The sequence below is a fragment of the Delphinapterus leucas genome, chromosome 3, assembly GCF_059928025.1.
Source record: "Delphinapterus leucas isolate spDelLeu-1000000601 "Yukka" chromosome 3, BTC_Dleu_Yukka2, whole genome shotgun sequence".
Taxonomy (NCBI): domain Eukaryota; kingdom Metazoa; phylum Chordata; class Mammalia; order Artiodactyla; family Monodontidae; genus Delphinapterus; species Delphinapterus leucas.
Window position 1 is genome coordinate 126,159,485 of NC_143131.1, and position 22,260 is coordinate 126,181,744.

Sequence of the window (22,260 nt, forward strand, 5' to 3'; positions counted from 1 at the left end):
TGTTCGATCCATGTATGTGTGAGATACTATGCTAAGAGTATTACCTACATTATAATCCTTACAAAAAAACATTTTCAGATGCCAAAACTAAAGGCTCTGAAAATGAAATAATTAGTTCAAGGTCATATAGCTAGTGAATGAGAAAGCCAAGACTTGAACCCACATCATTTTGTTTCCCAAAATCCCACTCTTCCAGCTTCCTGTGATGCTGCCAGTTGAAATCACTGTGATATATGTAATTCAGAAGCTGCGTAGTGTGACATCATGTAGAGCAGTGGTTCCCAACCTTTTTGGCAACAGGGACCAGTTTCACGGAAGACAATTTTTCCACGGAGGCGGGGGGGGGGGGGGGTGGGGGGGGTGGGAGGTGGGGGGGGATGCTTCAGGTGGTAATGTGAGTGATGGGGAGTGGCAGATGAAGCTTCGCTTGCTTGCCCTGGGCCGCCCAGTTCCTAACAGGCCGTGGACCGCTACCAGTCCAAGGCCCGGGGGTTGGGGACCCCCTGATGTAGAGGACTGCTAGCTTTGTGCCACAACCAGCGAATTTCACCCATTGCAAGAGACCGTTGTTTTAGGAACATAAATGTCACCCTCCCCCTTAAGGTCCCCTGTGACCCCATGAGGAACAGGGGTTTCCACTACAGGGTAAGTTCCAGTTCATAGTCACTATGCTCATGATCTAATTAGGAGACTAACTGAATAATCACCATTGTATCAGTCAAGCAATAAAGTTGAGTATGATTCTCATTTACATTTCTAAAGCAACATAAAAATAACCCCTTTTAAATGGTACCCACTCACTTTCTCCTTATATGCTAATACATGTCACAATTTCAAAGCCTGAAGAGAGATTTCCTGCAAAACGTTTCACTGACTTAAAGTTGCACATGTTCACAGTTGCAACTGCCAGGTTACGAACATGAATTAACTCTGCTTCCAAATCAATTACATATTGATAAGTCTTTAGGGCTGACAACTTGCACACATTGATTTTAAACTCTAGGAGTTATTTCAAGACTTTAGAATATTTAGCATTAAAAATTCCAACTTCATCCTGAGACTTTAGTGGAATATAAGTATTGTCACCAGTACTAATAATCAAACCAGAAAGCAACTCCCTTATTTTAAAAATTGTTTTTCTCTTTGCTAAAATTGGATCATTTCAATTAATTCTCGTAGTCACATTGATTTACAATTAATTTTATTTCTTGATTTGAAGTAATGAATTGCAAATTAGTGCCATGACAGAATTAAAGCAACTGGGTAATTACAGTTGACCTTTGAACAACTCGGGGGTTAAGGGCACAAACCCTCTGAGCAGTTGAAAAATCTGTGTATAACTTATACTTGGCCCTCAGTACCCATAGTTCCACATCCATGGATTCAACCAATCTCGGACCATGCAGTACTGTAGCATTTACTTTTGAAAAAAGTCTGCATGTAAGTGGACCCAAGCAGTTCAAACTGTAACTGTAACTCGAAGCCAGATACTCTTCTTTGTCACGGCTTTTAATTAATGTTGTGATGTGTGTACAGTAGGTGGCTGTACTTACATCGTGTATGTATTTTAGATTTTAGAGTATTCAGCTTTTGGCATTTATTCAGATTTTTTGTGCTTTATACAAAAGCTTGCCATCTTGATCTTCTGTTCAATGATTAGTGGCTCCCCAGCACATGGTGGCATCAAGCCCTACCAAAGAAGGAAGAAAGATTCTCCCTTGGAAAAAAGGTTTTTTCTTGGATTCCTTTCTCCCTATCTTTCTTCCTTCTTTCCTTCATTCCTTAAAGTGGCTTACAAAAATAAACAATATAAGATGTAGTTAAGAAAGCAAACAAAGTAAGATGAAGTGACAAAAAGGGCTGGAAAAATAAAATAAGGGCATCTTAGAGCCATAACCATAATAAGTGCCTGGAGATCTTCTATAGTTGCCAGTGGTAGTTATAAATTTGGTTCTGACTTTGCTAGAAACCGTAGCAAAAGGAGGGAAATGCTACCATTTATATGATTAATCATTCCTATATGATGCTTTTTTGGTTGCTAATAAGAAACATTAATGAGAAAGCACAACAGTTTTTCTGTAGAGGAGAAACAGTATTAAACCAAGGTATTCTTACTAAAGAGAGGCAGTGCAGCAGGAAAGTGTACTGGGGCAGGGCGATGAGTCAAGGCTAGGAAGAAGCCACAGCTAAAAAGAATCAAGATTAAAAAATAAACTTTCTCTCCACTCAAAGTCTGAGGTCTTTATCTTGAGAAATCTTCTAAGAGCAACTGTGTGTATATTTGGACTTTTCCTCCCCTTACGTCTTCTGCCTGAACCCTGTACTTTCTGGAACTTAGAAATTGATAGAAAAAAAAATTCTTAGAAAGCAGAAACTGTATAAGTGTAATAAACAGCAGGAGGAAAAGAACGGAGACCTAGGTGGCCTTTAGGGATCACACTTGAGCTGAGGAAAACCACATGTCAGTGGGAAGAATCTGGTAGTTAAAACAAAACAGAAGGCATGGGTTACCTCTGAAGTCAGGCAGTGTTTCAGGGCTGCATTAAGCAGCCTCAGGGGCTTAGGGATAGCACTGGGGTAAGGCACCACCAGGCTCACTGCCCAAACACAGGCCAATGATATCCTCAAAGAGTATCTGCTACAAAATCACTGAAGCCACTGTTTCCATTTTCCTTTCTTCAACCCTTCAAAAAGAATGCAGCTGTCTCCTCTAGAGCCCCAACAAGAAGCAAGCAGACCAAAAACTGACATCAGGTGGGTGTCAGACTGCCTGGAAAGGGGTGACTACTAAGTTTGTGAGGCACTACAGTATTTACCAAGGGACAGGACTCATCGGGAACTTGCCGCTCCAACCAGGGCCTGATTCACTGCTAGCTTTTCATCCTGAGTCAATCCATCCTATGTCGACTGTCCTCTGCAGTGAAAGCTCTTAAGAGAAAAAAATGCTTGTAATGCTTCTCCTATTTCTAAAATCCAAACCTAGCATTTCTTTTTTTTTAGTCCTCCCTTATAGTTAGTTCACAGAGAATACAGCTCATTGTATAGCCCACTATTTGGGTTCTTTTGTCATTGTATTGAATGCTATTTGTGCAACTGTCTTCTAGCCTGAGATCCTTAAGAACAGGCACTTACGTTAACTCTTCCTCGCACATCGTTTAGGTGCTTAACTAATTATACCAAACTAATGAAGGAACCCTCACATATTTTTATTTACCAATGGAGCAGCATTATTGAAATACCATAAATAAATCCAACCGCTACAAAACGAATGGAGCTGGACATTAACATATTTTGGCTACGAAGCCTCAATTCCCCCTTCCTAAAAAGCACCAATTACTTTGGAGGATTTAACTTTCCTCCACCGCATGTCATCTTGAGTGATACCTGCCTCCCATTATGAAATGGACAACAAGTGGTCACATGACTTAGCTTGGTCAATCAGATGTCTGACTCTGACTCTTGAGTAGCATATAGAAAGAGGAAATGGTTGGACATTATCCATGATGCAGAAATGTACTGACCACTTCTTCCCATGGTTGGCCACTGTTCCACTTCCTAGCTCTACTAGAATTCTCAAAGTTCTCGTTTATTTACAAACCTGGTCCCCCAGAATTTTCACCTTAATTCTTTGAACATATACATTGTAGCGTCCCAAAAATTACCTTTGAATATGTTAGCAAGTTAGTTTCTTTCTTCCTTTCTTTTTTATAAATTTATTTATTTATTTATGGCTGGGTTGGGTCTTCATTGCCATGTCCGGGCTTTCTCTAAGTGCGGCGAGCAGGCGCTACTCTTCACTGTGGTGCGCGGGCTTCTCACTGCGGTGGCTTCTCTTGTGGCGGGGCATGGGCTCTAGGTGCACAGGCTTCAGTAGTTGTGGCTCGCAGGCTCTAGAGTGCAGGCTCAGTAGTTGTGGGTGCACAGGCTTAGCTGCTCTGCGGCATGTGGGATCTTCCCGGACCAGGGCTGGAACCATGTCCCCTGCATTGGCAGGCGGATTCTTAACCACTGTGCCACCAGGGAAGCCCAGCAAGTTAGTTTCTGATGTTTATAGTCAATAACACTGGTACATACACAATAGCAAGGATCATGGTGAAATAGCAAACTCAATGAAATGAAACCAAACAAACCAAAAATTAAGTAAACAGTATGACCTGACAAAATACTTAAATGCTAGACATTTTATTTGGCCCTAAGTGTCAACTAGGACTTCTCTGTTCCTGATATCTGGGGAAAATTGGCTGGAGACTCTCAATTCTATAGCCCGTAGAAATCTTTCTCTCAGATTTCTGATGCACACTCATCCTGTGCCTTTGGGTTGTTCATTCTCACACATGCACTCTCTCTTCCAAACTACGTTTACCCAGACAGGGACGTCAGGCATCTCACCAATTTACACACGCGTGCACATGCGCGCGCGCGCGCACACACACACACACACACACACACTCATATAAAATATCTGTAGTATAGTAGGAGGCAGTGTGGTTTTATGGCCTTGAGCAGTTTACTTAACCTCTTTGTACCTTAGTTATCACACATTGTAAAATGGGGATAATAATGATGTGCCTCAGAGGATCGTTTTAAAAATTAGAAGGATAATACACATTAAGTTTATAGCTCACGATGACCTCACACATTCCACACTCTTTTCCTAGCCAATGTAGAAAATTTTGCTGAAGAACTCAGTGCTGGGAGAGGTCAGCACACATCATGCATTTTTAAACAAACAAACAAAAAGATGCAACCTAACTCCTCTCAATGTCTTACAGCCACCACACAGCTAGATATCCCACCTTCTGCTAAGCAGGATCCAGACTCTCCTTCTTCTCTGAATCTTCTCTTTTCCTACCTTCTCCCTCCTCTGGTCACTCATTTTCCTGTCTTCAGAGCAAGTTAAAAAATTCCTCTCCTGTGCCAGGGACCCAGACCCTTTGGGCTTTCACTCTATACAGGCACTTTACCAAGTGAAGACATTTCCTTACCAAAAAAAAAATTTCTGGTTCCTATTCTTCAAATGATAAAATTTACTCTATCTAGTTACACCTAGAACATGGGTTTCTGGACCCTAGTCATCTGCATAGTACCCTTGTGATTTTTTTCACATTCATTTATTAATGAATATTTTAAAAGTACATATTATTTTTCTTTTTTTCCAGCATTATGGAGATATAATTGACTTACAGCACTGTATAAGTTTAAGGTGTACAGCATAATGAGCTGACTTACATATATCATGAAATGAGTACCACAGTAAGTTTAGTGAACATCCATGATCTCATACAGATACATAATTAAAGAAATAGAAAAAAAATACCTTTTCTTGCGATGAGAGCTCTTAGGATTTACTCTCTTAACAAGGATGAAGGCAGGTAAAAGATGCAAACGCCTAAGTACAACGTGATAAATATAATTAACACTGCTGTATAGGGACTTCCCTGGTGGCACAGTGGTTAAGAATCCGCCTGCCAATGCAGGGGACATGGGTTCGAGCCCTGGTCTGGGAAGATCCCACATGCCACAGAGCGACTAAGCCTGTGCACCACAACTGCTGAGCCTGCGCTCTAGGACCCACGTGCTGCCACTACTGAGCCTACGTGCTGCAACTACTGAAGCCCGCTGTACCTAGAGCCCGTGCTCCGCAACAAGAGAAGCCAACGCAATGAGAAGCCCACGCACTGCAACAAAGAGTAGCCCCTGGGCTTTCCTGGTGGCACAGTGGTTGAGAGTCCGCCTGCCGATGCAGGGGACACAGGTTCATGCCCCGGTCCGGGAAGATCCCACATGCCGTGGAGCGGCTGGGCCCGTGAGCCATGGCCGCTGAGTCTGCGTGTCCGGAGTCTGTGCTCCGCAACGGGAGAGGCCGCAACAGTGAGAGGCCCGCGTACCGCAAAAAAAAAAAAAAAAAAAAAAAAAGAGTAGCCCCCGCTCGTCACAACTAGAGAAAGCCCGCGTGCAGCAACAAAAACCCAAAATGGCCAATAATAATAATGAAAAAACACTGCTAATAATTTTTTTCTTTAAGTAAAACTTACTTTCAAATTTTAAGTAAATGTATTTTAAAAGAAAACTCTATTTCACTACTATCAGTGGCAAAATAGTATTACCACCATAAGGTTACCTTAAAATAAGTATTTTTTAAAAAATAAAACAGATATTCATGTACCACCTAAAATCATCATGCATTACTATTGATCCATGCATCACAGTTTGGTAAATAAAGGTCCTTTACTATGGACAGAGGGTGGGCTGAGAGGGAAATGGCTGGAAAGTCTGTGGCACTTGCATGTTACTAATATTGTGGGTAGAGATGGGGAGTAGGTGAGGATGAGCATATGTTGATGGGATCAGGCTAGAAATCAAACAGAGAGGATAGTCCAGAGACAAGATTCGGAGGGGTGATATCATCTTGTATCCTGCATTGCAGATCTACAGCACCCAGGAGAATGGCTAATGTTCATTTAATTGAATTGTATTCTGCTATTAGAATCCAATGCTGCTATAAATAAATGTTGAAAAGCTGGAAATGTTAGGGATCATACTATCTGAATCATCCAAAAAGAAGTACTGATTTTAACCAACTGATCCAGTTTAATACAATGTCTGAAACTTAAAATAATTCGACAAACATCACCATTGACACTGCTCACTTTGGCCTTTTAATTAATAAAAATAAAATGGAGACTCTCTAGATTCCACTATGCTTTCTCTGTGCAAATAATGCCACAAATTTTCAGAGGAAAATTAAGTATGTGGTACTAGCCTAAAAATCTCTGTTAAAGTCCTAAGACTGCACCAAGTCAGTGTGTTTGGTAAATATCAAAGTCCACGATGCTCCCATTGGGAGTGTAAAATGTTTTACTGCTGAATATAGAGTCTCTGTGCATACCTAAGTGTACTAGAACATCACCCTATTTGAAATATATGTAGCACAATTACTGGCTGATCAATAACTCTTTATTAAATACCCACCATGTGCCAGGGATTATTCATGAGACATATTCTATCGTTAAGGAACCCCTGCATTGGGGTGATAGTACATCTTTGCAGCTCCAGTCACATTACACTAGAGTTTCTGTGTGAGTTTCTGTCAAGATATTTGACAGCTCCATTTTGTCACAGCGTTCTCCTACATCAAACACAGAGGCATAGTGCCCCTGACCTATACCTGAAATGTGCTTTCCTACAGATCTCAAATGAAAGAAAAACTGCTCCTGTGATTGCACCAAGAATGTATTTTTTGAGCATGTCTTCCAGCTATTGATATCGATGATATCTTCAGCCTCAAATGCCAATTCATAACATTTAAGCCTTATTGAATACAATTTTCTCCACAATATTTGGTTGTACCGAATAAAATGCAGCAAGCCTTTAAAGAAAAAAAAAAAATCCCTAGAAGCCATCCTATTATTTGATCTCCAAGGGTTGCAGGAAATTACAGAAAAACAAAACAAAAATCATTTAGCTTTATGTAACTATACCATGCAACCATCATGTCACATAATCTAATGACCTGGTTGATAAAAGAACTGGCAAACTAGCACTTGTCACAAAAAGCTATTTAAATGTATATCTAAAGTTTAGATGTACAGAAAAATATTCTTAAGCTATTTTTACCCCCATTTAAATACATCTTCTTTCTTCCTATTACAGAGATGAATATCTATTTTCATGGAGGAGCATCTCCCATAATGCAGACTTTTAGTATAGGCATCTGGAATCATTTATAGCCATATTATATTTATCATTTAAGCAGAAATGAAAAAACATTAATAATCAAACAGTACCACACTCACGATTATATATGAAATATTGAAGAAAATCCACATCTATTAGCTTTGTAGCTCTATGACAACAGACTTTTCAGAGACCTTAGGGTTCAAATGACCGCAATTTACAGCACAATATATACAGAAATGTAACATACCTCACATTAGCATCAAGTTCGTCCATTACAGGAAACAGGCATGGGTGAGTTGGATTTCAGTGTGCACAGGGTACTATAATGGGGAAATAAAAAAGAGATTAGACAAGAAAGCTATGTAGGAAAATAAAAGTCATGAAGGGAAAAAATGCCAAATAATCATTGCTTCCTAATTATTAGGACTTTTGTAGTGTGTCAGAAAAGTATTTAATAAACAACACTACAGCAAAAAGCTATTGGCATACTGAAGTATGGCACAGCTGAGTACCGCAAAAAGTTTCTTTACATTTGACTAATCTCTTAGAGATTAAAACGTAGAAGTATTTCTTTTTACTCCATGTTTAATCTGTTGTTTTTTGCTCTTCCCAGATACATAGCTTGTTTATATGATCTGCATTAGGACACTAGTTGGTGAAAACAGGTAACTGCATTGTTATGATTAAAATAGTACACTGCCTAAAATGGTCAGCCATCTTGTTTCCTATGAGGATTTTTCAGATTGTTTTTTTAAAAAACCCTTTTTGAGGATGGATAAATCTCTTTGAGAATCTAGTAAACTCCTGAGAACCCTCTTCCTAGAAAAAAAAAAATAGATGTGCATGTACATACATACACACTTTCTGGGGAGCCCGTAATTCCTTGAGGCCCCTCCATGAACCCCAGGCTAAGAACTCACAATTGAAGAGGAGTCAACTTTCAAACTACTGTAAGTTCCTCTAGCATAGACCCTCAGAAGACCTTACACTCTTTAATGGATGGACACTCACTGATCTCCACCAAGTCAGCTCTCTGAACTGGCTGTGTAGTTTCAGTTTTCAGAAGAATTCCTATATTTTTCACCACATTTGTTCTAAAACATGGTGAATCAGAGAATGTAGGGGTGGATCTCAGTCTGTTTCTTTTGGGGTCACCCTAAGCAAAACGCTTTCTCCTTCTAACTTCATCCTCTACTTCTCAATAAACCGAAGGGATTGGAAGAGATGATCTCTGGGTTTACTTCTAGCTCTGACATTCTATAATTCCATCTGCTGGTTTTCCAATACAATTTTACAGGGAAGAAACTGTAAATCTGTTTATCTACATAACAAAACCATGAAACTCTGCCTGGGCCCTTGGATTCCTTGGTCGGGGTGAACCAAACATATATGCCTGGCAGCCAGGAAAAGAATGGCAGGCCACCAGAGCTGGAAAGGACATGGATTTCTCTGTGTTTTTCAAAGTTTATTCTTTAAAGCCTCTAAGATTAACAAGGGCTCCCAAGGGCATTTCTGGGTTTGTGACAGGCATGAGGAAGGCTCAGCCTACAGGACTCAATCCCCTACTCTGACCTCAAGCAAAGCACTTCTGTCTACTTCTACCTCTTTTACATTTTGAATCTGGAATAATCTTTTATTTGAAGTACCTAAGCACAAAGCCCTAACTACTGAAGCGGCCGGGCTCCATCCTTTGTACTCCTCTATCTAAAATCATTCCTGAAGCGAGATGATGTGTGTGCACATCGATTTGTTTTCTAGGCAGGTGATGGTCAAGAGTTTACTAGATTCTCAAAGGGATACGATTACCCACCCTCAAAAACGGTTAAAAAGAACTGAAGATACTCATACTATTTCAATCATAACAATACAGTTACCTATTTTCACTAGCTAGTGTCCTAATGCAGATCGTATAAATAACCTATGTTTCTGGAAAGAGCAAAAAATAACAGATTAACGTCCATTCCCATGGCTTAAAAGACAGTCTGTTCACTAGAGATTTCCAAAGTTGTAAAGTCTAGGCCTCTCCCACACTCATATCACCTACCTGACATCTCAACTTGTATGATTAAAAAGCAGTTCAAACTAAACCCTTCATTTCCCACTCCAGCACAAAAACCTACTCCTCCCCTAGTATTCTCCATCTCAGTAAATGGCTCCACTATTTATCCAGTCGCACAGGTAAAACACATTTTTTCACACCCTACGATCAAACTAACAGCAAACTCACTCCCTCTGCTTTGAAAATGACTCCTCAGTCTGACTTCTTTTCATTACCTCCGAAGCCAGCACTGGTCCAAGCCACCATCTCCTCTCCCAACTGGTGCCCTAACCACTCTCCTAACTGGTCTCCTGCTAGCTCCACTATCACCTCTTCTCCCCATGGTAGCCAGAACATTTTTTAAATGGAAGTCAGATCATTTCTTGCCTATATAAAATTCTAGTGGCTTCCTGTCATGCTTAAAATAAAATCCAAACTCCTTATCATGATCTGGTCCCAGCTCCTCTCCAACTCAACGTTAGCCATGCCCCTCACCACCTCTGAACTCTTTGGTTTTGTGTCTTTCCTTGACCATCACAGTAGGCTCTCACCTCAGAGCCTTTTCACTTGTTTCCTCTCCCTGGAATGCTACCATGTAGATCACTCCCTTACTTCCTTAGGGACACAGGAAATAAGGCTGTCACTTCCCTGACCCTCTAAATAAAATTTCAGACCTCATTTTCTGAAAGTTTCCGTCCTCTGTATCCACTCTATTTTTTTCTTCTTAGTACACACCTTATATATACGCCATTGCTTCTTTAGTAGTGATCTATCTCCCTTACTAAAATATAAGTTTCAAGAGGGCATAGTTATATCTTGATCACTATTATAACCTCAGTGCCTAGAAAAATGCCTAAAGTATTCTCTTCATAGATATTTCTTGAGTCAACTAAGTAGTTAATTCGTTTTGCAAATGAGGAAACTGAGGTTTGAGAGCTTGTGACTTTCCCTCTGGGAGGTAGTATATGAACCACTCCAGAATAAATATTGTAATTTTTAAAAGTATCAAAAACCAGTTCATCTTATTTATTTACTCTTTACTAAGTATTAACAAGTGCCAAATACTGTCCTTTTCGTTCTCCTCCAACCTCTGAGACTTTATGTCTATTGTTAGATGAAGAGACTAAGGGTCAAAGAGGTTAACTGACTTGCCAAAGTCACACAGCTAGCACTTAACCAAACTGAGAATTCAATCCAGGGTTGTGAATTCTGAAACTCAAGCTTTATCTTGCATAGCTTTTGTCATCCTATCACACTTCCTCCCACTGTTAACAAGGGAAACTCCTCATGAAAGTGAATATTTGCTTTAATTTTCTGCTGACCATTTATTTCCTCTTTCTCTGAGAACAGTGCCTTGATTTTCCTCTGTGGATTGCCTCCCCTGCCTCAATCCCACTGATGAGCACATGACCAGGACTGGCCAATCAGAATAGTCCATTCTCTAGCCACAAGGATTCATTAACTCACCAGCTAGACTGTAAAGCTAGACTGTAAAGCCAGCCCTGGGATTTTTGCTAGAAAGAGCCTGTCTTTCCCCTGCTGTAGCTAAACTGACAGACTTTCAATTTAAAGCTGCTGGTGGCCATCAGTGCCACTTTGTGGGGAGAGCTTTTCTGAGAACGAAGCTAACATCCAAAGGAAAACAGAGTTGCAACACTGAGAATGCCGAGTCTTGATGAGATAATTTGAGGCTTAAGGTCTAGCACTGTCTTAAGACAGTTTTATACTTAAACTTCCCAATTACACTGAGCCAAAAAAATCTCTTTTTTCCTCTGTAAGCCAATCTGAGTTGGGTTCCAACCATTATTTGAAACAAACAAAAAAATCCTTAGTTATATACAAGAAAATCCACATTGTATTTGTATACAGATGAGAAGGAAGAAAAGCTGGAAGTAAGGAAAACAGTTAAAAGCTAGCTAAAGTTCATTCATTGAAACTGCATTTGAAAATGTTACAACATGGGGAAATCATATATTCATAGCAATGTACATTGTTATATTTTGATCATGGAAACTCAATGAGCAAATTTAAAATGACTGCCATTTAACAAGCCAGTGAGAATACGCATTTTGTTAGAGATAAAGGAACAGTAACAAAAGAGAAGCTGGTGATTAGTACTTATCCTGAATTGATTCATCGATTATAGTCCACTATTTTCTGCCGTGCTCACCAGGGATATCTAATCTGAGCTGTGATTATAGGGACACCACTTACTGGGAAGACTGCTCAGAGTGACAGGTGTGTGCAAGGAACCATGCTTTTATGTTGCATACTTATATTTCTGACTCCTTAACAAAATACTACCCAGTTAATTAAAAGTACAATCAACTGAGAGCATCTCCCATGCTCAGATATAAGCTATATAATATCCCTTCTAAAAGTTTTAATTTGAAATTCAATTAGACCTCGTGTGCATATGGTACACGTGCATGTGTGTGTATGTGTGTGTTTTAATGATAGTCATGCTGCATCCTTATCTCCTTCAGAGAAACACTCCTAGATCATCATAATCAGAAAAAAAGCACAGCAAGTCCTGGGAAAGGGGTGGAAGAGGGAGCCAAATAAACCCTTCTACCATGTGAGGTACAAATGAAGGTCTCAGTATTATCTCAGCAATAGGACATCACGTCACTAATTACTCAAAACACTTTATCTGTCACAAAAGTAAAGCTACAGCAACATACAACTCCATCAGATTCCTTGGAGCTTCTTTTCCTTGTTGGATACATTGAGACTGATCTTTCCTCAAAACGGGAGGAGAAGGAGGAGGAAGAGGTGAAATTCCTTATGCCACCAAATGCTGATTCCAACCCTTAGTTTTCTGGCTTACAAATTTTAAAAAACTAAAGGGCAAACCCCAAAGGTAAGCACACCCCATCTTTACCCTTGTTCTTTTACTCAGAATACTCTGAAAAATTGCTGTGGAACAGCTGTTAATGGTTAACAGAAGGTGTGTAGTTGCATCTCTATTATGAGAAGTGTGAGCACAGGGCTCACCTGTAAATAGTCCCCACCTATTGGAGTGAAATATTGATGTAGTTTGGTATAGTGCCAACACCTGCCAACTTGGAGCTATGTCATAACCTCAGTTTGCTTTGCTGCACTTTGGTTTTTTTCCTTTGGTTTTGGCCACATGGGCGGATATTCATGCATAACTGTGCATGGATTGACCACGTTTCTTTATAGAGTATGCCTACATGGGTTAAATTTCTACATCAAAGGGCATATTCCAATACCTTTGTTTTGGACAAGTGTCAGGAATAAGTAAAACATTATTTATCTTAATTGCCAAATTGAGGGTGGGAGCTTGGCACAATGGAAGGAACACTGGACCAGGAGTCACTCAGCTTGACCTGCTACTAACTAACTCACTGTTCCCATTCTTAAGCAAGTCTGTTCATCAGTCTAGGTCTCAACTGTCCCAACTGTAGAATCAACTAGGCCAGAGAGTACTGGACAGGGTGAACAAAGGGAGAAATTTCAAGGAATCAGAACTTCTCGGAAGTTAAAGGAAATTTTGAAAAGGTGAGTTGCTTGTCATTAGAGGCATTTAGGCAGCTTGTGGGTCATTATTTAAGGATGTCGAAACAAGAAATGTGATTCTGGTGACTGATAAGGTTTCTTCCAATGCTAAAACTGTAGGACCGTGATAGCCTGTGTTAGTTCTGCTCAAAACCCCAGCAAAAGACCAAGTGTTTTGAATGATTTTCCAAATTAAAAAAATGTATGATCAATTCACATATACTGTCCCAAACAGGCTCCATCTCCTGAGCATGATCACAGACATTTCGGAACAGGTGGGACTAAAAGAAGAGCAATGTAATGTGCAATTAACTAAAGCCAGATATTCGCTAAGAGTTAGCTGTCAAATGCTTGTTGTTGGCCTCATCACCTCATTACCCTAACTCACTACCAGCCATATGTACCAAAACAGCCAGTCTCACCAGGATCAAACACACAAGCATTCCCCCAAATAGTCTTCTGCATCCCATGGTGATCATGATTTCCTAGTAACCTTCACTGTGATAAAAACTCTTGGATCATCTGAAAAATTGCAACTGTGCAAATTCTCACTAAATGGAAGAAAAAGAGCCCTCTTCTTAGCTATTTACTATGACTTTGTTTTCTGGAAAATATTTGGAATTTATAGGATGTTATTTCACCATTTTTTTTTTTACTTCAATCAGCTGATCATACCCTCTAAAAGAATTTCTCTCTGTAAATTAGTCCTGAAAAAATTTACATTATTTGTTTATCTAGACATGCAAGTGATGGTAGTTCACGAGTGCAAATGCATATAAACCATGAAAAAAAAAGAGTCTGTATTCCAGGAGCTGGATCTTTATTGCAAGTGTCTCTTTCTAGGGCTGGTAGTCAAAATGCCATTTGTGCTAAGTCATCTAGAAAGATTTAGTCTAAATAAAAACCTTCTAGCTGTTTTATTTCCATAACTGAAAATCCAAACAGATGCCAACTCAGTTACACTTAAGGGACCACCATGCTAATATATACAATGAGCATGCAAAATGGCTTTTAATTTTTTTCAAAATAATTAAGAATATTCTTTCTAGGTAAGAAAACATCTCTCAGCTATAGTCCCTTTATTAAAAAACTGATATTGAAAACAGCCCTTAACCAATGAAAGAATATTTAAGAGGCATACCCATTCTACCTCTGGGGAAAAAATGGATTACAGGAAATGTAAAGGAGGAATATGAACTTCCATTTCATGTAGAACTGAATGGAGTATATCTAGAGCATTTCTAGAAATCATATTTTTTTGAGGCATAGATCCCCCACCACCCCCAAATAACGTGATGAGGACTGTGAGGTTACAAGAAATCAGGTCCAATTAAATGTGGATCTGGATATTTCCTGAAGAAAAAAAGAAGATTCAAGTCATTTATTTATATATTTACTTTTCTGATCACTTGATTAATGTCCCACTCCCAATATGGCCACAGGTTCTACATGGAAAGAGACACAGTACGCGATCAGTATTTTTGAACGAATGGCATGACATGATATGAAAGTTCAACTTGATAGTTAGAGAAGCAATTAGCCTTGTCTTTGTGTTGCCAAAGGGGAGATGGTGGGAGTCTCAAGAGAAGTTTGAACCGCATTATGAGGTAAATCATCTGACATCAGAGCCGTCCAATTGTTGACCTGTGTGCCTTGGCAAGTAACAAGGTCCACCTCAGTGGGAGGCTCAAACAGAAGCCAGAAAACCATCCGTCAGTCACGTTTGAGGGGACGAAGCAAGTCTTGGATGATTCTGAATTCTGATGAAATCCAGGAATGCAGCAAGAGCAGAACTAAATAAGAGACTGTTTACTGTAGAGCAGTGGTTCTCAAGTTTAAGCATGCATGAGAATCACCTGGAGGCTTGTTAAAACACAATGGCTGAGTCCTACCCCCAAGTTTCTGATTCAGTAAGTTTAGAATGAAAAATTTGCATTTCTAACAAATGCCCAGGTATTGCTGATGCTGCTGTTCTTGGGATGACTCCTTAAGGTAAAACATAGATCTCCCCATGTTTTCTCATGTCTCCTGGAGAAAGCACACGATATTAGGCAATAGGTGGATAGAAGTACCATTGGATCGTATGGTAAAAAAATGTGTTTATTCATTTTCTTTTTTAATCACTGTTGTTTACACTGAAGAAAAGGATTCATATACGTGTTAGCTTATCTTCGAGTCCTTCCTGATATTTGGTAATCTCTCTTTTATAATAAAAAACAGGTCGAAGGTTCACAGTCTTTTGTTAGAAACACTACTGTCTTACTGGGGTCCCCCTAAGAAGCAGATCTTGAGGTGAGGATTAAATAGATGCACATAGTTGATTTGGCAGGTGCAGGTACACTGGCAGGGAAGTAATGATACAGGAAAGAGGATGAAAGGCAGCTTATAAGACACTGAAGCTTAATCCCACAGGGAACTTCTGGGAAACAGTGTAAAACGTATGCCTCAGAATTATCCTGGACAAATGGGGAGGGAACTGGGGTACTGATACTCCCACAGCCATTATGTATTGCTTAAGAGCTGTCCACAGGGGGACATGGATTCCCAGGCATCTCCAGTTCATTCTGCTTGTGAGAAAGGTTGATTTCAGCAGACTGAGGGCAGCCCTCCAAAAATTATGTTGGTTCATCATTGGAAGTCAGGATGGTATACACAGAAATGGTAAGGGGATCTGTGGGGAAAATGGGAGGAACAGTTGATAGTATCTGCTCCAACTATTTAGCTGAAATCTGATACATTGTGGTTTCTGCATTTGTTTTTTACAGTTACCTTCCATTTCTTGCAATTGGTACTGGTTTCCACTTATAATTTTCTTTCTCTGTAAAATAAATTTATTTAAGGAAAACTAATTGATCTAAAGAAAAGTGCTATGTAGATAATGCTCCAGATACTTGCATGAGAAGGTGGCAAGAATCACAAGGGTAATACTCAAATGACTGAAGTTTGGGAAATGCTAGCATAGTGGTTTAAAGCAGAGATTGGCAGTTGTTTTTTTGTTTTTTGTTTTCTGTAAAGGGCCATTTAGCAAATGTTTTAGGCTTTTTCAAGCATCAGATCATTATCACAGCTACTCAACTCTGGTGTTATAGTATGAAAACAGCCATAGACAATACATAAATGAATGAGCATGACTGTTTTCCAATAAAATTTATTTGTGGACACTGAATTTGAATCTCATATAATTTTCACTTGTCACAAAATAGTATACTTCTTTAGATTTTTTTCAACAATTACAAAACGTAAAAACCATTCTGAGCTCGCAGCCCAAAAACAGGCAGCCAATCAGATAGTTTGCCAGCCCCTGATTCAAGGCATCAATTACCAGTATGCCCTTGGACAAATTACTTACTTTTCTTAGCCTCAGTGGCCTCATCTGTATAACAGGGGTAAGCATAATACCAATATTACAAGGTTACTGCAAAAAATAAATGAAAATGAATACTTACAAAGCAGGTGCCCAGAAAGTTCACAATATAATGTTAGCCAGCTATTGTATCAAGGTGGTCTCCAGTTTGGCAGTGCCTCAGTCATTGGAGTCTATATGTTTCATACTCTACTTCTCCACAAAGGCAGCTAGGCACCTGGGGGCTGATCTCCCCCACTTTGGGATGTGGTTACAGAAATTCTTCTGCTTCTCTACAGAATAGGTCCCTGAAAGCTGAACCTGAAAATACCCAAAGGGTTTTGTCACCACCGATTTCAGAGGCCTGGAACTGGGAGCAGGTCAAGCCAAAATCTGCATTCCATCTAAATTAAGCTTCCAAATTAGTGTTTTGTATCTCGCAGAATTATGCTGCTGACAGTAGTGGTTCTCAAACATTCGCATACCTAAAAATCACTTGCAAAACTGCAGATTCAGGTGCCTCACTCAAAGAATATCTGAATCACCAGGTCCAGGAATCTGCATTTTAACAAATGTCTCAGTGCCTCTGGTGCAGATGATTCATGGACAGCAGTTTGGAAAACACATCAAGGTTGGACTGCAATCCACCAGGTGAGCACGCCCTTCTGAAATCCTCTTTAATTGTTTTCCTGTATCTGTTTAAATGCCTCATCAGCTGAGAGACCAGGATTACAGTATTTGCTATGCATGCCAAAAGAAAAGTCTCCGCCAGCATATATACCTCTTCTGTCCTCACTCTTCTCTATTTCTCCTGAACCTCCTGGAGTAGAAAACAGTGTATACAGAACTCTCTACTTCAGATATCATGTGCTGATTATCATATACAATTAAGGACGCCAGTGCAACCTCAAAGGACGTGTGCTATTTAGAGCTTAGATGTAAATTCTTGGGCAGAAGCTGCATCTTTACTGGACTAATAAGATGTTACCTCCCAAAAGGCTGCTGCCCACAGTTTCCTACCAATAGTTCCCCAAAAACCCTCTTGGAAAATATAAAACCAAACCATAGATTTTAAAGGGGCCCACTTAACACAGAAGAGAAGACTCCTGGGGAAGAAGGAGGAGAGGAGTAATGACATGTTTCTATAACTGATATTTGTTTAACACATACTAAGTATCAAACTCTTCACATGCATTGCCTCATTTCATCTTCACATCATGCTACAAAGGAGTACTACAATTATACCATTTCACAGACAAGGAAACTGAGGCATAGAAAGAAGATGTTATCCAAGGCCACACCAGAGCCCAGACCTTTAAGTTATACCATAAAGGATCCAGATCAACTTTTCCAGTTCAGTTTTATTAATTAGATATTTATGTAGCTCATCAAAACTTACAGAATGTCTACTACCACCTGAAAGAGAATAATTTTTTTTTACGAAAGCCCAACTTTGTTCATAGCAGTATGTGACACTGAGTTCCTCATTTTGCTTCCATAAGCGCAAGGTCTCCAGCTGTTCAACATGTTTAAGATATCCAGGCCACCTGTCTTGCATATCTGCGATAACTCATGAAGTTCAAATAAGATAACACATGTGAAAGTTCTCTGAACACTGTAAAAAGTTATCTAGAATGATAATTTCCCAGCCTATCATTTCCGCAAATTATTTTAAAATGTTGAGAAGGAAGAGTGTTTTGCAAAATCATCTGTGTCAAAACTCAGGTTTTCCAGAGATTTGGTAGGTTGTAAAGTACCTATATTTGTGAAGCAGAAGAAACACTGCTTCTACGTGGAAAGTAGACTATCATGGCTCAATGCAATGGAAATTTCAGGAGCTTGAGAATCAGATGACCTGGGTGCTGGTCATTGCCCTGCCACTAAGTGACCCTGAGTGAGTCTTTCTTTCTCCCCTTCCAGGAGACACAATGCTGCTTGGTGGTTAAGAAAATGGTTTGGGGGAGTCAGAGCAACAGCATTAAATCCACTACCTCCTCAGGAATGACATTAGGCAAGTCATGTCACCTGTCTTGGTCTCAGTTTCCCAGTGATAAAAACGAGAATTAGAAACAACAGCTTAAGAGAGACCTTCAAGATGGCAGAGGAGTAAGACATGGAGATCACCTTCCTCCCCACAAATACATCAAAAATGAGGAAGAGCTCCTACAGAACACCTACTGAACGCTGGCAGAAGACCTCAGACTTCCCAAAAGGCAAGAAACTCCCCACATACCTGGGTAGGGCAAAACAAAAAAGAATAAACAGAGACAAAAGAATACGGATGGGACCTGAACCTCAGAGAAGGAGCTGTAAAGGAGGAGAAGTTTCCACACACTAGGAAGCCCCTTCACTGGTGGAGACAGGGGTGGGAGAGGGAGGAGGAGGAAGCTTTAGAGCCATAGAGGACAGTGCAGCAACAGGGGTGCAGAGCGCAAAGCGGAGAGAGTCCCACACAGAGGATCGGTGCCGACCAGCCCTCACCAGCCTGAGAGGCTTGTCTGCTCACCTGCCGGGGCGGGCGGGGGCTGGGAGCTGAGGCTCAGGCTTCGGAGGTCAGATCCCAGGGAGAGGACTGGGGTTGGCTGCGTGAACACAGCCTGAAGGGGGCTAGTGAGCCACAGCTAGCCGGGAGGTAGTCCGGGAAAAAGTCTGGACCTGCCTAACAGGCAAGAGACCATTGTTTTGGGGTGCACGAGGAGAGGGGATTCAGAGCACCACCTAAATGAGCTCCAGAGATGGGCGCGAGCCACGTCTATCAGCGCAGACACCAGAGACAGGCATGGGACGCTAAGGCTGCTGCTGCAGCCACCAAGAACCCTGTGTGCGAGCACAGGTCACTATCCACACCTTCCCTCCCGGGAGCCTGTGCTGCTCACCACTGCCAGGGTCCCGTGATCCAGGGACAACTTCCCCGGGAGAACACAAGGCACGCCTCAGGCTGATGCAATGTCATGCCAGCCTCTACAGCTGGAGGCTCACCCAGCATCCGTACCCCTCCCTCCCCCTGGCCTGAGTGAACCAGAGCCCCCTGATCAGCGGCTCCTTTAACCCCGTCCTGTCTGGGCGGGGAACAGACGCCCTCAGGCGACCTACACGCAAAGGCAGGGGCAAATCCAAAGGTGAAACCCAGGAGCTGTGCGAACAAAGAAGAGAAAGGGAAATTTCCCCCAGCAGCCTCAGGTGCAGAGGATTAAATCTCCACAATCAACTTGATGTACCCTGCATCTGTGGAATACCTGAATAGATAAGGAAACATCCCAAAATTGAGGTGGTGGATTTTGGGAGCAACTGCAGACTTGGGGTTTGCTGTATGCGCCTGACTGGTTTCTGGTTTTATGTTTCTTAGTTTAGTATTTAGAGCTTATTATCATTGGTATATTTCTTTATTGATTTGGTTGCTCTCTTCCTTTTTTTTCATATATAGACATATATTTTTTTTTTCTTTTTCTCTTTTTGTGAGTGTGCGTGTGTATGCTTCTTTGTGTGATTTTCTCTATATAGCTTTGCTTTTACCATTTGCCCTAGGGTTCTGTCTATCCATTTTTTTGTTTTTTGCTTTTTGTTTTTTTAGTATAGTTTTTAGCACTTGTTATCACTGGTGGATTTGTTTTTTGGTTTGGTTGCTCTCTTTTTTCTTTCTTTTTTTTATTACTTTTTAATTTTTTTATTTCTAATAATTTATTTAAATTTTCTATTTTAATTATTTTATTTTATTTATTTGCATTATTTCTTTCTTTTATTCTCCTTTTCTTCTGAGCCGTGTAGCTGACAGCGTCTTGGTGCTCTGGCCGGGTGTCAGGCCTGTGTCTCTGAGGTGGGAGAGCTGAGTTCAAGACATTGGTCCACCAGAGACCTCCTGGCCCCACATAATATCAAACAGCGAAAGCTCCCCCAGAGATCTCCATCTCAAAGCCAAGACCAAGCTCCACTCAACAACCAGTAAACTACAGTGCTGGACACCCTATGCCAAACAACTAGCAAGACAGGTACACAACCCCACCCATTAGTAGAGAGGCTGCCTAAAATCATAATAAGGTCACAGACACCCCAAAACACACCACCGGACATGGTCCTGCCCACCAGAAAGACAAGATCCAGCCTCATCCACCAGAACACAGGCACCAGTCCCCTACAGCAGGAAGCCTACACAACCCACGGAACCAACCTTAGCCACTGGAGGCAGACACCAAAAAAAACGGGAACTACGAACCTGCAGCCTTTGAAAAGGAGACCCCAAACACAATAAATTAAGCAAAATTAAAAGAGAAACACACATCAGACGAAGGAGCAATGTAAAAACCCACCGAACCAAACAAATGAAGAGGAAATAGGCAGTCCACCTGAAACAGAATTCAGAGTAATGATAGTAAAAATGATCCAAAATCTCAGAAATAGAATGGAGAAAATACAAGAAACATTTAACAAGGACCTAGAAGAACTAAAGAGCAAACAATGATGAACAACACAATAAATGAAATTAAAAATTCTCTAGATGGAATCAAGAGTGGAATAACTGAGGCAGAAGAACGGATAAGTGACCTGGAAGATAAAATAGTGGAAAAAACTACCGCAGAGCAGAATAAAGTAAAAGAATGAAAAGAATTGAGGACAGACTCAGAGACCTCTGGGACAACATTGAAAACACCAACATTCAAATTATAGGCGTCCCAGAAGAAGAGAAAAAGAAAGGGACTGAGAAATTATTTGAAGAGATTATAGTTGAACACTTCCCTAATATGGGAAAGGAAATAGTCAACCAAGTCCAGGAAGCGCAGAGAGTCCCATACAGGATAAATCCAAGGAAAAACATGCCAAGACACATATTAATCAAACTATCAAAAATTAAAAACAAAGAAAAAATATTAAAAGCAGCAAGGGAAAAGCAACAAATACCATACAAGCGAATCCCCATAAGGTTAACAAATGATCTTTCAGCAGAAACTCTGCAAGCCAGAAGGGAGTGGCAGGACATATTTAAAGTGATGAAAGGAAAAAATCTACAATCAAGTTTACTCTACCCAGCAAGGGTCTCCTTCAGATTCGATGGAGAAATTAAAACCTTTACAGACAAGCAAAAGCTAAGAGAATTCAGCACCACCAAACGAGCTTTACAACAAATGCTAAAGGAACTTCTCTAGGCAGGAAACACAGGAGAAGAAAAAGACCTACAATAACAAACCCAAAACAATTAAGAAAATGGTAATAGGAACATACATATTGATAATTACCTTAAATGTAAATGGATTAAATGCTCCAACCAAATGATATATACTGGCTGAATGGATACAAAAACAAGACCCATATATATGCTGTCTACAAGAGACCCACTTCAGACCTAAGGACACATACAGACTGAAAGTGAGGGGATGGAAAAATATATTCCATGCAAATGGAAATCAAAAGAAAGCTGCAGTAGCAATTCTCATATCACACAAAATACACTTTAAAATAAAGACTATTACAGGGCTTCTCTGGTGGCACAGTGGTTGAGAGTCCGCCTGCCGATGCAGGGGACACGGGTTCGTGCCCCAGTCCAGGAAGATCCCACATGCCACGGAGTGGCTGGGCCCATGAGCCACGGCCGCTGAGCCTGCACGCCCAGAGCCTGTGCTCTGCAACGGGAGAGGCCACAACAGTGAGAGGCCCGCATACCGCAAAAAAAATAAATAAATAAAAA

General features: G+C 40.6%; 1 long non-coding RNA gene across 4 annotated transcripts in view; it reads right to left on the reverse strand.

Annotated features, from left to right (window-relative positions):
* Positions 1 to 379: 379 nt before the first annotated feature.
* Positions 380 to 22,260, reverse strand: part of LOC149749690 (uncharacterized) — a 161,739-nt gene continuing 139,858 nt past the window's right edge. For all 4 annotated transcript variants that reach the window (XR_016392799.1, XR_016392803.1, XR_016392802.1 and 1 more), the window contains one exon: positions 380 to 8,000. This is a non-coding gene — a long non-coding RNA (uncharacterized LOC149749690). The remainder of the gene's footprint in view (positions 8,001 to 22,260) is intronic.